The sequence below is a fragment of the Capsicum annuum genome, chromosome 1 (genome assembly GCF_002878395.1).
Source record: "Capsicum annuum cultivar UCD-10X-F1 chromosome 1, UCD10Xv1.1, whole genome shotgun sequence".
NCBI lineage: Eukaryota > Viridiplantae > Streptophyta > Magnoliopsida > Solanales > Solanaceae > Capsicum > Capsicum annuum.
In genome coordinates this window covers 93603150-93618031 of record NC_061111.1, presented here as the reverse complement: position 1 = coordinate 93618031, position 14882 = coordinate 93603150, and positions in this window count along the sequence as shown.

The following is a 14882-nucleotide window of genomic DNA, read 5'->3' as shown; positions in this document are numbered from 1 at the left end:
TTTATTATGATGCATCTTGGGTAGGATTTGGTTGCTTTTTGATGTATCATGGGAAGGTGATTACCTATGCTTCCAGGCAGTTAAAAATACATGAGAGAAATTATCCTACTCATGATTTAGAGCATTTAGTGGTGGTTTTTGCTTTGAAAATATAGTAGCATTATTTTTATGGAGAGTACGTCGATATCTTTTCTGATCATAAGAGTCTAAAATATGTGTTCACTCAGAAAGAGCTAAATCTCAAGCAAGGGATATGGTTGGAGCTTCTCAAAGACTATGATATGAGTCTTCACTACCACCGAGGTAAAGCTAATGTAGTTGTTGATTCTCTTAGCGGGTTGTCTATAGGGAGTTTAACTTATGTGTATAAGGAGAAGTAGGAATTGGTGAGGGATATTCATCATTTATCTAGTCTTGGAGTTCATCTCTTGGACTCCAATGATGGTGGTGTAATGGTACAAGAAGTAGCTCAGTCGTCTCTTAGTGTAGAGATCAACGAGAAGCAAATGCTATATCCTATCTTAATGAAAGCAAAGAGGACTATTCAGACATTAGAAGACATGCTTCATGTATGTGTATTTAATTATAGTGGAAATTAGATTGAGAATCTATGTTTGGTAGAGTTTGCTTACAACAATAACTATCATTCTAGCATTGGGGTGGCCCATTTTGAGGCATTATATGGTAGGCTATATAGATCTCCTATTGGGTTGTTTGATCTTGTTGAGGTGGATATGTTTGATCTGGACTTGGTCTATTAGGCGATAGAAAAGGTGAAAGTGATTCGGGATAGGCTTAAGGCTGGCCAAAGTTGCCAAAAGTCTTATGTGGATATAAGGAACTGATACTTAGAGTTTAAAGTTGGGGATAGGGTATTCCTAAGGGTATCTCCCATGAAGGGAGTGATGCAATTTTTTTAAAAGGGGAAGCTCAGTCCCCAGTGTATTGGTCCTTATATGGTTGTGTGAAGTGTTGGTAATGTGGCATATGAATTAGAGTTGCCTTCTAGTTTGAGCTTTATTCGTCAGGTATTTCATGTCTCTATGTTGAGAAAGTGTCTTAGTGATCCTTCTTTGATGGTTCCTTTGGAAGGACTGGATATCTCAGATTCTCTATCTTATAAAGACGTCATAATCAAGATATTGGATCGCCAGGTTTGTCAGTTATGGACCAAGGATATGGCCTCAGTTCAGGCTCTATGGTAAAACCATAAGGTGGAAGAGGCTATGTGGGAAGTGAAAGCAGACACAAAGTTCAAATATCTACATTTGTTTTCTTCTCCAGATATTCATGTGAAAGGTATGTGTTCTTGATCACATCTTTATTTTCTAACTTAGTTAAAAGTTAGAATAGATCCTTGCATCTTTGTTTTCTATCTTGGTTAAAGGTTGGATTGATATTTGATATTGCAAATGAATTATGCATGTGTTTGACCTACCTTGTGTGTCAATCAAAGAAAAATGACCCTAGAGGGGGAGACTGAAACACCTTGGGTTTTGGAACCTTAGAAATTTCCTAGATTTCTAGTTTCTGGCCAAGATACGACTATGGGGTATAGGTCGTATGTTGTGGTATAGTTAGTAAGGCTTGGTCGTACACTAACCAGTGTTAGTTTGTGGGTTAGAATGGGTATGACTTAGAGGGCACGAGTTGTATGATTGGATACAGGTCGTATGGTTTGGTTTTTTCCTTCACTTAATTTGAGACTTAGTAACTTTAGTTGGATTTAATTTTGAGTGGTTCACCATGAGTCATAAGATAGGGTACGATTGGTACCATATATTCTTATGGAAGGCAGTGATTAAACCTCTTTTGGTTATATTCTGCCAGGGATAGAATTTAGGGGTACTAATTGTATAGTTGGGTGCGGTTTTGGTAAGGTAAGTCATATGGTGGATAATGTTGGGTCAAGGTGGGAGGCCTAGGGTATGAGTGGTGGGTACCACTCATAATGAAAGGTATGAATGGTATGGGTAGTCGTACCACCTGAAAGGACTTTTAAGCAGTTTAAGTTGGGGGTAATCTGGACAATTTCCGATGTAACCCACTTAAGTCCCTAAACTTATAACTCTATTGGGACATTATATACCCTATTATTCTAATCTTAACCACTTAGTAACTATCTCTAATTCTCTTTAAGTCTCTTGGGTAAAGGAAGGCTAGGGTTTCATCTAGAGAAAAAATTTGGGGCTTGGGGTTTCATCTAGAGGAGAAATTTGGGGCTTGTTTGAGTGATTTCTCTCCATCATCTTCATAATATATGGCATGTGCTCTTCCCTCATTGTTAGTTTCAACTAAAGGCATGTTTTATACAATATTTTCATGGCATGATTAGTGTATTATTTTTGGGTTTTCAAATATATGTTGTGTTTTTGGTATTAAATGCTTGGTTATTGGTTTCCCATGTTTTAATTATGTTTTTACATGCTTTAATTGTGGTTTGGAAAATTGGTTGCACGAGAATGATTACTTGGTAATTGGAATTAATTTTGGAAACATTATGCCCCCTATAAATATGTGATAAAATGCCTATAATAATGCTTTTACTATATTGTTATACTATTAATGGAACTATTGCATGGTATTGATTGGTAATTGAACCCTAAATGGTATAAATGATTTAAATTTTTTGGAATGGTTAAATAGTAAGGTATGAGGGTCATGGTTATGGTTAATTAAACTTTCTTATGGGGTACAAGGAATACCCCAAGTATAAATAATAATGGAACACTTGTGGGGTACATGTAAATCCTCCAAGTTAACTTGATAAGGTGATTTAGGTGTACATGGGAATCCCTTTACATAAAAAGGTTGGCTATGGATATTTTTTGCAAGCTATAGTCGGTATAATGATACCACTACTCATAGCCTTAGTTAATAATAATGGTATGATGGTTAAGTTTGTTGGAAATGGTTTTAACTAGGAAATAATGGCGGGGTGTGATAGCTAACCATGAAGATGCGAGTCAAATGGGCGAACACTTGAAACTCATTTTTGCCGACATGAGGATTTGTCATAGCGACCATATATAATACTATGAGGTACGTGATAATTCTCTAAGTACAATGTACATATGTATCATGAAGAGCGAAGGGTACTCGAGAATCCCCTACTCATATGGTATCTCGAGTTTGTGAGGCTACATGTATCGGGGCCCACTCAGGGGGTTACACTAGACCGATATAGCCTGTGGGTCATTCTAGGATGGTTAAGCTACACATACCCAGATTAATTGTTTTAAAGACATGCTAAACCCAGTTCCTTTTCTCGGCATAGTTATATATATATATGTATGGTTGTGTGCATATGGTTGGTTTACTTGGTTTTACTTGATGGCATCATTTTATCCTTATCCTTAGTTCATGCTAGCTTTCACCCACTATCCTATTTTTAGGCAGCTATATCCCCACATAATGCAAGAATTGGCCATTCTACTCTTCTTGCATAGTAATTGGATCTCGGGATCAACTCAGTTTGATTGAATTAGTGCACTTCCATAATCCAAAAACCTCTATTTCATATCATGGACATCTTTACATACTTTGGTTATTTTATAGATATTATTTTTGGCTATAGTTGGGGGCATGTCCTAATCGGATGTTGTTTTTCTTTTCATTATAAGCTTGTGTGACTACTATGGGTTAAATAGGCAAGATCAGTATTGGTGTCATCCTTAGTATTGACATTAGTATTGGGGATAACACCATTGCATTGTATTTATGATTGTTCCATCCTCTTTTGTTTTGGATTATATATTTATATTGGAATTTATTTGGTTCACAATTTGGTTCGATAATAGTTATTGGTTGGGTAATAGATGGTTGGACATATTTGGGTTAGTTATGATTATAGACCTATCCTAGAGTCTTAATTATGCTTACACACTATCTTGTTATACGTTCGGAATTCACTTGATTTAGGGTATGTATTTGGATAGTTAGGTTAGGTATTGGGGGTGGTCCCCAATCCTGGTTGGACTTGGGATGCCTATTAGGACAAGGACCCAGGTCGGGTCTGGTTAAGTTGGGATCAGATCTTTAGGTTCATCGTTAATTGAGAGTCCACAAGCCATGTTGAGTAGAGTCTGTTTTAAGGGTACGTTGAGCACCACGCTCATAAAAGAGAGGATACAAGGCATTTAGGAATGTTTCACTTTCTTGGTATTTTATTTTCAAGCTTCGAATCTAAGTCCTGGAATCTTCTGTAATCCTAGTTTGTTCATTTTTCAGATCATGCCTCGACGATCTGAGACGCAGGGTAACTCTTCTGTCCTAACTGGGGACAATTTTAAAGAGACACGTATTACTCAAGAGATCCATACTCGGTCTAGGGGTACAGTCCCTGATATTTCTGGATGTCCACCAATTGCTACTAGTCCACCTTTGGGTGCGGTGACTAATATAGAATTTTGTCAATTGATTCATGTAATTGCTTAGTGAGTTGTTGCTAAGGCTGAGTGGGATATATCTGGTGTCTAATTTGGTGAGGCTACTAGGGTTTTCTAGTTTATAAAGATAAATTCTCTTACTTTTACTAGTGTGAAGGTGGAGGAGGATCCTTAGGGTTTCTTGGATGAAAAGTAGAAAATTTTAGGGTAATGCAAGCCATGAATATTAAAGGGGTGAATTTTGCTGCTTACTAGCTTAAGGATGTGGCATACCAAAGGTACATAGAATGGGATAGGGTAAGAGGTAATGTTGAGGAGTAGACTTTGTAGGATACTTTCTCTAACATTTTTCTAGACCATTTCTTTCCTCAGGCGTTGAGGGAATCAAAGGGGAAGAATTTGACAATCTGAGACAGGGGAATGTCTCCCAAGGAATATGCCTTGAAATTTTATTAGCTTTCAATTTATGCTCTGAAATTAGTGTTTGGTATGAGGGCTAGGTTGAGAAATTTCACTTCTAGACTGCCTCAACATTTGATCCTTAAAAGAAAGATTGCAATGCAGATAAAGGATATGGATATTTTTAGGTTAGTGGTTTATATGCATTAGGTGGAAGAAGAAAAAAGGAAGCATACTTAGCATAGGGAAAGGTAGGGTAAGAATTTTAGGTCATCTGAACAAGGTTGTGCTCTATAATAAGGTGGTCGTGATAGCGGTAAGTGGCCAAAAAAGAAATGGGAGAGTTCTGGTTCTTTCTCTAGAACTAGTGCTCCTTACTTAAAATAGTCGGGTGATAGGCATCAATAGAGAAGTGATAATTTCTAGGCATAGGGTGCCTAATCTCAGGCTAGTGGGGCACAGTTGGCTTCATCATGCCCTCTTTGTCGATTTTGTGGTAGGTTACATAGGGGCTTTTGTGATGAGGAGAGGGACAGATGTTTCAAGTATGGTCAGCTAGACCATATGCTCAAAAATTATCCAGTTGGTAAGGGTTCTTCGAGAGCAACTAAGGCTCCATTTTCTTTATCTTCTTATCTACATCAAAGGGTGTTGTTTTTGCATCTATTTCTGTGTCTGGTACCTGCACAGGTTAGAATAGGTTATATGTTTTTGCTACTCGGTAGGAATCTGAGGCTTCACTTGATGTCGTTACTAGTATGTTACAACTCTTTTCATGTGATGTGTATTGCTTGCTTGATTTGGGGTCCACTCTTTCTTATGTGACCATATTTATAACTGTGTATTTTGGTTTTGATCCCAAGGTTATTTTGGATCCTTTTTCTATTTCAACCCCAGTAAGAGACTTTGTGGTTTCTAAGAGGTTCTATAGGGGGGGTGTGGTATCTGTTGGTAGTAGAAAGATTTTAGTGGATTTGTTTTAACTTGATATAGTGGATTTTGATGTTTTTCTAGGAATGGATTAGTTACGCTCTTGTTACTCATCCTTAGATTGTCGGACCCATAAGGTTGTCTTTAGATTTGAATCAGTTATTGAGTGTAAGGGTGGTTCCCTAGCTCCTAAGGGGAGGTTTATTTCTTATCTTAGAGATCAGAGGTTAATCTCTAAAAGGTGTCTCTATCATCTGGTCTGGGTTAAGGATTCTAACTTGAAAGGTCCTTCTTTACATTCGGTTTCGATGGTAAATGAATTTTTTAAGGTCTTTCCTGATTATCTTCCTAGTGTTCCTAAGGGTAGAGAGATTGAGTTTGACATTGATTTGGTTCTAGACACTCATCCAATATCTATTCCTCCTTATAAAATGGCTCCGACTGAGTTATTAGAACTCAAGAATCAACTTAGGATCTTTTAGATAAGGGTTATATCTATCCTAGTGTATCCACATGGGGTACACCGGTGTTATTCGTGTAAAAGAAGGATGGTTCTCTTCGAATGTGCATTGATTATCGACAATTGAATAAGGTAACGATTAAGAACAAGTATCCTCTCCCAAGGATAAATGACTTATTTGATCAGTTGCAAGGTGCCAAATTCTTTTCTATGATAGATCTTTGTTCTGGGTATCATCAACATAAGATTAGGGAGGTGTATATCCCTAAGATGAGTTTCCGTACTCGGTATGGGCACTTTGAGTTCCTTGTGATGTCATTCGGTTTGAATAATTCCCTAACAATATTTATGGATTTGATGAACGGGGTTTTTGGGTAATTTATGGATCTTTTTGTCATTATGTTCATTGATGTCATCTTGGTGTATTCTAAAAGTGAGGTGGATCATGCTAATCACCTTCGTGTTGTAATGTAGACCTTGAAAGAGCAGTAATTGTATCCAAAGTCTCTAAGTATGGGTTTTAGTTGAATGATGTGACATTTCTTGGTCATATTATTTCTAGTAAGGGGATCATGATGGATCTACAAAAGGTGGCCATGGTTAAGAGATGGCCTAGACCCACGACTCCAACTGATATTCGGTGCTTCTTGGGTTTGGCTAGGTATTATAGGCGGTTCATGGAAGGTTTTTTTACGATAACAAAAGGTAAAGTTTTCTTAGTCGGATACTTTTGAGGTGAGTTTTGATAAGCTAAAGGATAAGCTAAGTTCGTCTTCGGTTTTGACATTACGTAAAGGTAATGAGGGGTTTTTTGTTTATTGTGATGCATCTCGGGTGGGACTTGGTTGCATTTTGATGCAGCATGGGAAGGTGATTGTCTATGCTTCCAGGCAATTGAAGGTATATTAGAGGAATTATCCTATTCATGATTTGGAGATTTTGGCGGTGTTTTTTTCTTTGAAAATCTAGAGGCATTATTTGTATGGAGTGTATATAGATAGCTTTTCTGATCATAAACGTCTACAGTATGTGTTCACTCAGAAGGAGATAAATCTTAGGCAGCGGAGATGGTTCGATCGTCTAAAGGACTATGACATGAGTCTTCACTACTACCCAAGTAAAGCTAACATGGTTGCTGATGCTCTTAGTAGGATGTCCATGAGGATTTTATCTAATGTGGATAAGGAGAAGCTGGAATTGGTGAAGGATATTCACAATTGGCTAATATTTAGGTTGGTCTCTTAGACTCTAATGATGGTGGTGTTATTGTACAAGAAGTGGTTCGGTCATCTCTTTTTGTGCAGAGATCAAGGAGAAGCAAATGCTAGATCATATCATGATGAAAATCAAGAGTGGTATAGTGGGAAAACAGTGATGGTGTTCAAGATCAGTGGTGATGGTACCTTGAGGTACTAAGGGCGGTTATGTGTTCCTGACGTCGATGGTTTGCGATAAATAAATTTGGCTGAGACGCATGAATCGTTCTATCTTGTTCATCCCAGTTTGACAAAAATGTAGCATAATATCAAGGAAATGTATTGGTGGAATGGTATAAAAAGGGATGTCGCTGATTTTGTGGCTAAATACATGGAGTGCCAACAAGTAAAAGTTGAGCACAATAGACCTGGTGGGTTATACTAGGAAATTGAATTGCCTAAATGGAAATGGGAAGTAATCAATATGGATTTTGTTACTTGTCTTCCTCCATCTATGAATCAATTTGATTTGATTTGGGTCATCGTGGATAGGATAACCAAGTCTGCTCACTTCTTCCCGGAGTGGACTAACTCACTTCTGGCAGTTTTTTTCAGAAGAGGTTGGGTACAAAGGTTAGTCTGAGTACTGCTTTTCATCCGCAGATGGATGGGAAAGCAAAAAGGACCATTCAGACATTTGCGGACATGCGTGTTGCGTGTGTGATTGATAATGGTGGCAATTTCATTGAGCATCTATGTTTGCTAGATTTTTTTGATAATAATAGCTATCATTCTAGCATTGGGATGGCCCCTTTTGAGGCATTGTATGGTAGGATGTGTAGATCTCCTATTGGGAGGTTTGAACTTGTCGAAATGGATATGTTCCGTCTGGACTTGGTCAATCAGATGATGGAATAGGTGAAGCTGATTCGGGATAAGGTTAAGGCTACCCAAAGTCGACAAAAGTCCTACGTAGATGGAAGGAATAGAGACTTGGAGTTCGAGGTTGGGGATAAGGTATCACGACCCAAACTAGGGCCTAGCCGTGACGGACATCCCGAACCATGAAGGCTTGGGCGTCCTACTCTATTTGGTAATCATGAACAACATTCATATAATAAAAAAAGATGTGGAATATATAATCTGATACGGAAACATGGTCATAGTCTGATTAAGTTTAACAATAAGGAATGAAATCCAAAAATCACTAATAACATCTAGAACAGTCAGTGAAATCTCTACTACATGATCTAAAGATAACTGTCTGAAAAGATAGGACAAGGCCCCCAGTAGACCAAACCAATGGAATAACATATTCTGAAATAACAGGCCTTCTGGAACAAAGAAGGCTCACCACTGAACAGATCACTTCTCTCTGAACACTCTACCGATTAGCCGAACGCTTGAACTAAAACTTCGAACCTGGGAGGTAGGGGGTCAATACAAATGTACTGGTACGCAGAGAAAATCCAAAATAATAATTTATATTCAACATATATGAGAGCAATTTAAAACAGTTCATAAACATATCATATAATAAGAAATCTCATGGGCATTACTGAAAGACTCTGAAAGAAAATCATTTGAACTCTGAGACATTCTTTGTTTTACTTCTGTGCTAGGTGTTATACCCTACAACTCTGAAATTCCATGGGCTATAATGGAATCCGCCATTGACTCAGCGGGGAAGCCTCTGACCCAAGTGTGCCACAAGGGTTGGAGTCTCTGACTCTGCTACGCCACACGGCCGTCGCCAATGTAAAAATAACATACCCGGATAGGTAAATCACGATTTTAGGCTAAGAGTTACTTGAACTCAAGGATTCTTCGGGTAACCACCTAACCATCTTTAAGCCCATTTTTAACTCTTTAAAACATGCATTCTCTGAAAATATATTTTGAATACATACTCTGTTATGGCATACATACTTATGGTGTCGTCATACCATTGGCTTGCAAGTCACATTCTCTGAGTCATTTATAGCAATTTATATCTTTGTTTACAAATCATTCAATTTAGGACCACCATATCAACAATTCTTTCAACAAACTCATGTAAAACCATGCGATTAATTCTCTTTATCAATGATTCAGTAAACAAATGTGGCCATGTTAAAAGTCTCAATCTCATGCAATTCTTTCTCTTTAATATCACATAGTTATATGACGAAACACCCTATCAACAAATTTAAAGTCATACTCAAGTATAAGGACATTGAGAAAACATCTTTCAAATCATAGAATATGCATTTCAACTCTTTTCCAATAAAACCATAAGCATTAATCCAATACAAGAGAGGGATTTCATAAATTTATGCACTCAAACAATCTTAAATCTCAAATCCCATACATATACGTGCACATGTAAATCAATTTAAGGGATAGGACCACAAGGTCAAAACAATAGTAACATTAAAACATTCGGAGTGCATAATTTAAAACATATATTCCAAAAACCCTTTGAAATTCATGCATACAATCTTAAAAATCATCCTCTAATGATTTTAAGCCCATGTAGTTTTTAGGATAAACCCCACGTACCTCAATTTAGAAATTTGATGGACGATTCTCGTAGCCTACGATTTGGGGATTCCAAATCTTCAATTAATCTTGAAAACCCATGGTTGAATCTTGAGTTATTTGGATTTTCTTGTTTGAAACCCTAAGGAGTGTTCTTGATTGTTTTTGATGAAAATATCAATAATGAGGTCATTTGGGATTAAAATCCCGTGTTTAAGCTGATAAGAAGGTGGAAAATACCTATTGTAGTCTTAATGAGATGGAATAAAAATATAACTGGGAGCCCAATTTCATGTGCCACCGCGACGTACCACAATCGTAGTGGCTCACTGAAAATTGACGAGTGGGATTTTAAGGTCACCACGACGCGGAGCCATCGCGTTGTCCCATTGGTTGGGACCTGAAACTTCAGCGCGATGCAACACAATCGCGCTATGCTACTGGAATTTGACAATGTCTAAATAGTCCCCCTCTGCGATGCGCCAAACACCAAAATGATAGTGTTTTACGACTAGAATTTCCCACATGATAAAATTTCGAAATTAGGGAAATTATATATGGTTTAAACTTTACTCACTTTGGAATTCAAAAATGAGACTAAGTTTCTTTGACACAATTTTAGTCATTTAACTCTAAGAGCATATTACCATGAGCTAACGCATGGACAATTTTTACGGGGTGTTACATTATCCCCCCTTGGGATCATTCATCCCTAAATGATGACGTGGAATACAAACAAGCACAATTTAAAGTATTCAAAGGACATAAAAAAAATAAGACAAGGATTGTACCTTCTATTTCTTCCTCCACCAGATCAAACAAGTCTGGGTATCTATCTCTCATTTCATTTTCTGATTCCCAAGTTGCTTCCTCAACTTTCTGATTTCTCCACAACACCTTAACCAACACTATCTCTTTGCTCCTCAACTTCTGAACTTGGCGATGTAAAATTCCAATAGGTTCCTCTTCATATGCTAATGAGTCTGTCACCTTGATCTCCTATACAGGCAATACTAGGGAATGGTCTCCAATGCATTTCTTCAGCATGGATACGTGGAATACCGAATGAACAGAGCCCAAACTTGCAGGCAACTCTATCTCATAAGCAACTCCCCTGTCCTTCTAAAAATCTGGTATGGCCCTATATAGCGAGGACTCAACTTACCTCTCTTCCCGAAGCACATGACTCCCTTCATAGGAGAAACTTTGAGAAACACCCAATCACTAACCTCAAACTCTAAGTCTCTTCTCCTAACATCGATGTATGACTTCTGCCAACTCTAGGCTATCTTAAGTCGTTCTCTAATAATTTACACGTCCTTTATTTCCTAATGAACAAGATCAGGCCTAAACAACTAAGTCTCACCCACTTCATACCACCCTATTTGAAACCTACATCTTCTTCCATACAATGCGTCAAAAGGAGCCATCTTAATAATGGCATAGTAACTGCTATTATATGCAAACTCTATCAATGGAAAGTGATCCACCCAACTCCCCTTTAAGTCAATTATGTAGGCCCTTAACATATCCTCAAGAGTCTGAAAGATGCACTCATCTTGCCCATCAGTCAGAGGGTGGAATAAAGTACTTAGGTTCAATTGGATACCTAAAACCCTCTGAAAAGACCTCCAAAACTATAAAAAGAATTACGTACCTCGGTCAGATATGATGGATACAGGTGCTCTATGAAAATGGACTATCTCCTCAATGTACAACTTGGCATAGTCATCTCCCGAATAGTTTCTTCTGACAGGCAGAAAGTGGGCTGACTTGTTTAGTCGATCAACAATTACCCAAATTGAGTCATACTAGCTTTGGGACCTCAAAAGTCCTGTGATGAATTCCATATTGATCATCTCCCATTTCCACAAAGGCAAGGCTATCTCTTGGGAAGTATCAATTTGCCTCATATGCTTTACTTTCACTTGTTGACAATTTAAACACTTGGTAACAAAATTCGCCATATCACAGTACATATTATTCCACCAGTAAATAGCTTTCAGATCATGATAGATCTTAGTAGAGCCTGGTGAACAACATACCTCAAAGTGTGAGCTTCATCAAGGATCCTCTTTTATAACTCATCTATATCTGGTGCACATAGTCTGCCCTGATATCTCAAAACTCCATTACCACCAATTTAAAAGAAATCACCTTCGGTTGACCTACATCCTTTTTGACCTATATCAATATGGGATCTTCAACCTGCTTCTCTTTAACTTCAGCACAAAAGGAAGATTTAGCTACCTCTTGAAGAACCACTCCCCCATATTCAGAATCTAAGAGTTGCCCTCCTAGATTTATAACTCAGTGAATATCCTTCACCATCTCCCTCTTTCCTTTTTCAACATGTGAAAGACTAACCATAGATAACCTACTTAGGGCATCGGCTACCACATTTTCCTTGCCTAGATGGTAGTGCAGGCTCATATCATAATTCTTTAAAAGTTCCAACCAACATTGTTGCCGGAGGTTTAATTCTTTTTGTCAGAAAACATACTGTAAACTCTTATGGTTAGTAAAGCTATCAACATGTACCCCATAGAGATAATGCTACAAGATTTTGAGTGCAAACACCACAGCCGCTAACTCTAAGTCATGGGTGAGGTAATTTCGCTCATGCAATTTTAACTGCCTAGACTCATAAGCCACCAGTTTACCATACTGCATAAGTACACACCCAAGTCGCACACAAGATGCATCACATTACACAATAAACCCTTCTGTATCTTCCAGAAGAGTCAAAACAGGAGCAGTTGTCAACTTATCTTTTAACTTCTCAAAACTATTCTCACATGAGTCAGACTACACGAACTTTACCTTTTTCTGAGTCAACTTAGTAAGTGGTGCAACTATGGAAGAAAAACTCTCAACAAATCTTTTGTAATACCCTGCCAAACCCAAGAAGCTCCGAATATCGATTGGAGTCATGGGTCTGGGCCATTTTCTCACTGCCTGAATCTTATGGGGATCAACCTTAATCCCTTCACTAGACACGATATGCCCCAAAAAAGCAATAGAATTAAGCCAGAATTTGCACTTGGAAAATTTTACATACAACTCATGATCTTTGAGAGTTTGAATGATAATTCAGAGGTGATTGGCATGGTCCTCCTCACTGTTTGAATAAATCAGAATATCATCAATGAAAACTATAACAAATAGATATAGAAACTGATGGAACATCCTATTCATAAGGTCCATAAAAGCCGCAGATGCGTTAGTCAACCCAAAGGACATAACTAAGAATTCATAATGACCATATCGGGTTCAGAAAGCTATTTTTGGAATATCTGACTCTCTAACCTTCAATTGATGGTATCCCAAACGAAGGTCTATTTTTGAAAAATAATTAGCACCCTGAAGGTGGTCAAAAAGATTATCAATTATCGAAAGAGGATATTTATTTTTAACAGTGACCTTATTCAGCTGACGGTAATCTATTCACAAATATAGGGAACCATATTTTTTTCACACGAAGAGTACAGGTGTACCCCAGGGAGAAATACTAGGATGGGTAAAACCTTTATCTAGAAGATCTGCTAGCAACTCTTTCAACTCTTTCAACTCTAAAGGAGTCATTCTATATGGTAGAATAGAGATGGGATGTGTATCATGCCATAAATCAATGACAAAATCTATCTCCCTATCAGGTGGTATTCCTGGGAGATCACCTAGAAAAGCTTTTGGGAACTTATTCACGACAGGGACGGACTGAAGATAAGGGCTTTTGGTATTCGGATCTTTAACCCAAATAAGATGACACAAATAGCCCTTAGAAATGAGTTTACGGGCTCTGAGATGAGAGATGAACTTCCCTCTAGGTGCTAAAGAATGTCCCTCCCATTCTACTGCTGGTTTAGTTGGGAAAGACGAATTAACCTTTTGGGTTCTACAATTTAGTGTGGCATAGCACGAATGAACCCAATTCATCCCTAAGATAGCATGAAAATCAACCATGTCTAAGTCTACGAGGTTTGTCGTAGTATCCTGCCCACAAACATTCACCACATAATTTTTATACACCCTCCTAGCTATAACAGAGTCTCCCACCAGAGTGGAAACAGAAAAAGGTTCAGCAATTACATCGAGCTCAAACCTAAAACCAACAGCCACATAAGGGGTCACGTAGGACAAGGAAGACCCAGGATCACGTAACACATAAACATCATGGGAAAATATTTACAACGTACCAATAACTATATCCAGTGAGGCCTCTATCTCTTGGCGGTAGGTCAAGGCGTATAATCGGTTGTGGCCATTTTCGATGGCTGAAGTGGCACCCTTCTGAGGTGGTGGTGGGGTAAAAGAATTAGCCTATGACTTGGCTCCACCAATATTAACTTTGCTGCCAGACATTATCTCTGGATATGGCCTAGATGGATGCACGAATAACACACCATTGCACCAAACTAACATCTTTCTAGATGATTCCTCCCATATTTCTCATAGCTCGGGTATGTCCGAGAGGTCTGAGCTACACTTCCTTGAGACTGTGTACCCTGCATCCTTGGCCCCTGCCTACACTGAAATCCTAAGTGTGCTATCTAGCTAGGGCTCTGGTCACCGGGGCACTGGCTGTAGACTGCGCATTACCCTAATTTTTCTTCTTCATCCATTTGTTACCCCAATTCGCACTCTGCTGCTGACTGTAGCTCTGGTCTGCTATTTTGGCTCTCTTTGCCTGTCTGTCCTTCTCTCTAGATTCAACAATTTTCCTTTTATTTTCCTCAACTTGCTGCATGTGGACTGATAGTCTGGCAAAATCTATGTCCCGGTTCAACATTGCTATCTGACATTCAAGTACTAAGTCACCGGATGCAAATTTTCTCATTCGGGCTCTCATATTACTAGTCATCTCTGGAGCATAACTGCCTAGTTGGTTGAACCTCAGAGTGTACTCCTGGACACTCATCTTACCCTGTTTTAGATTCATAAACTCTTTGTCTTTGGCCTCCCTTAGATCAAGAGGAAAGAATAAATCAA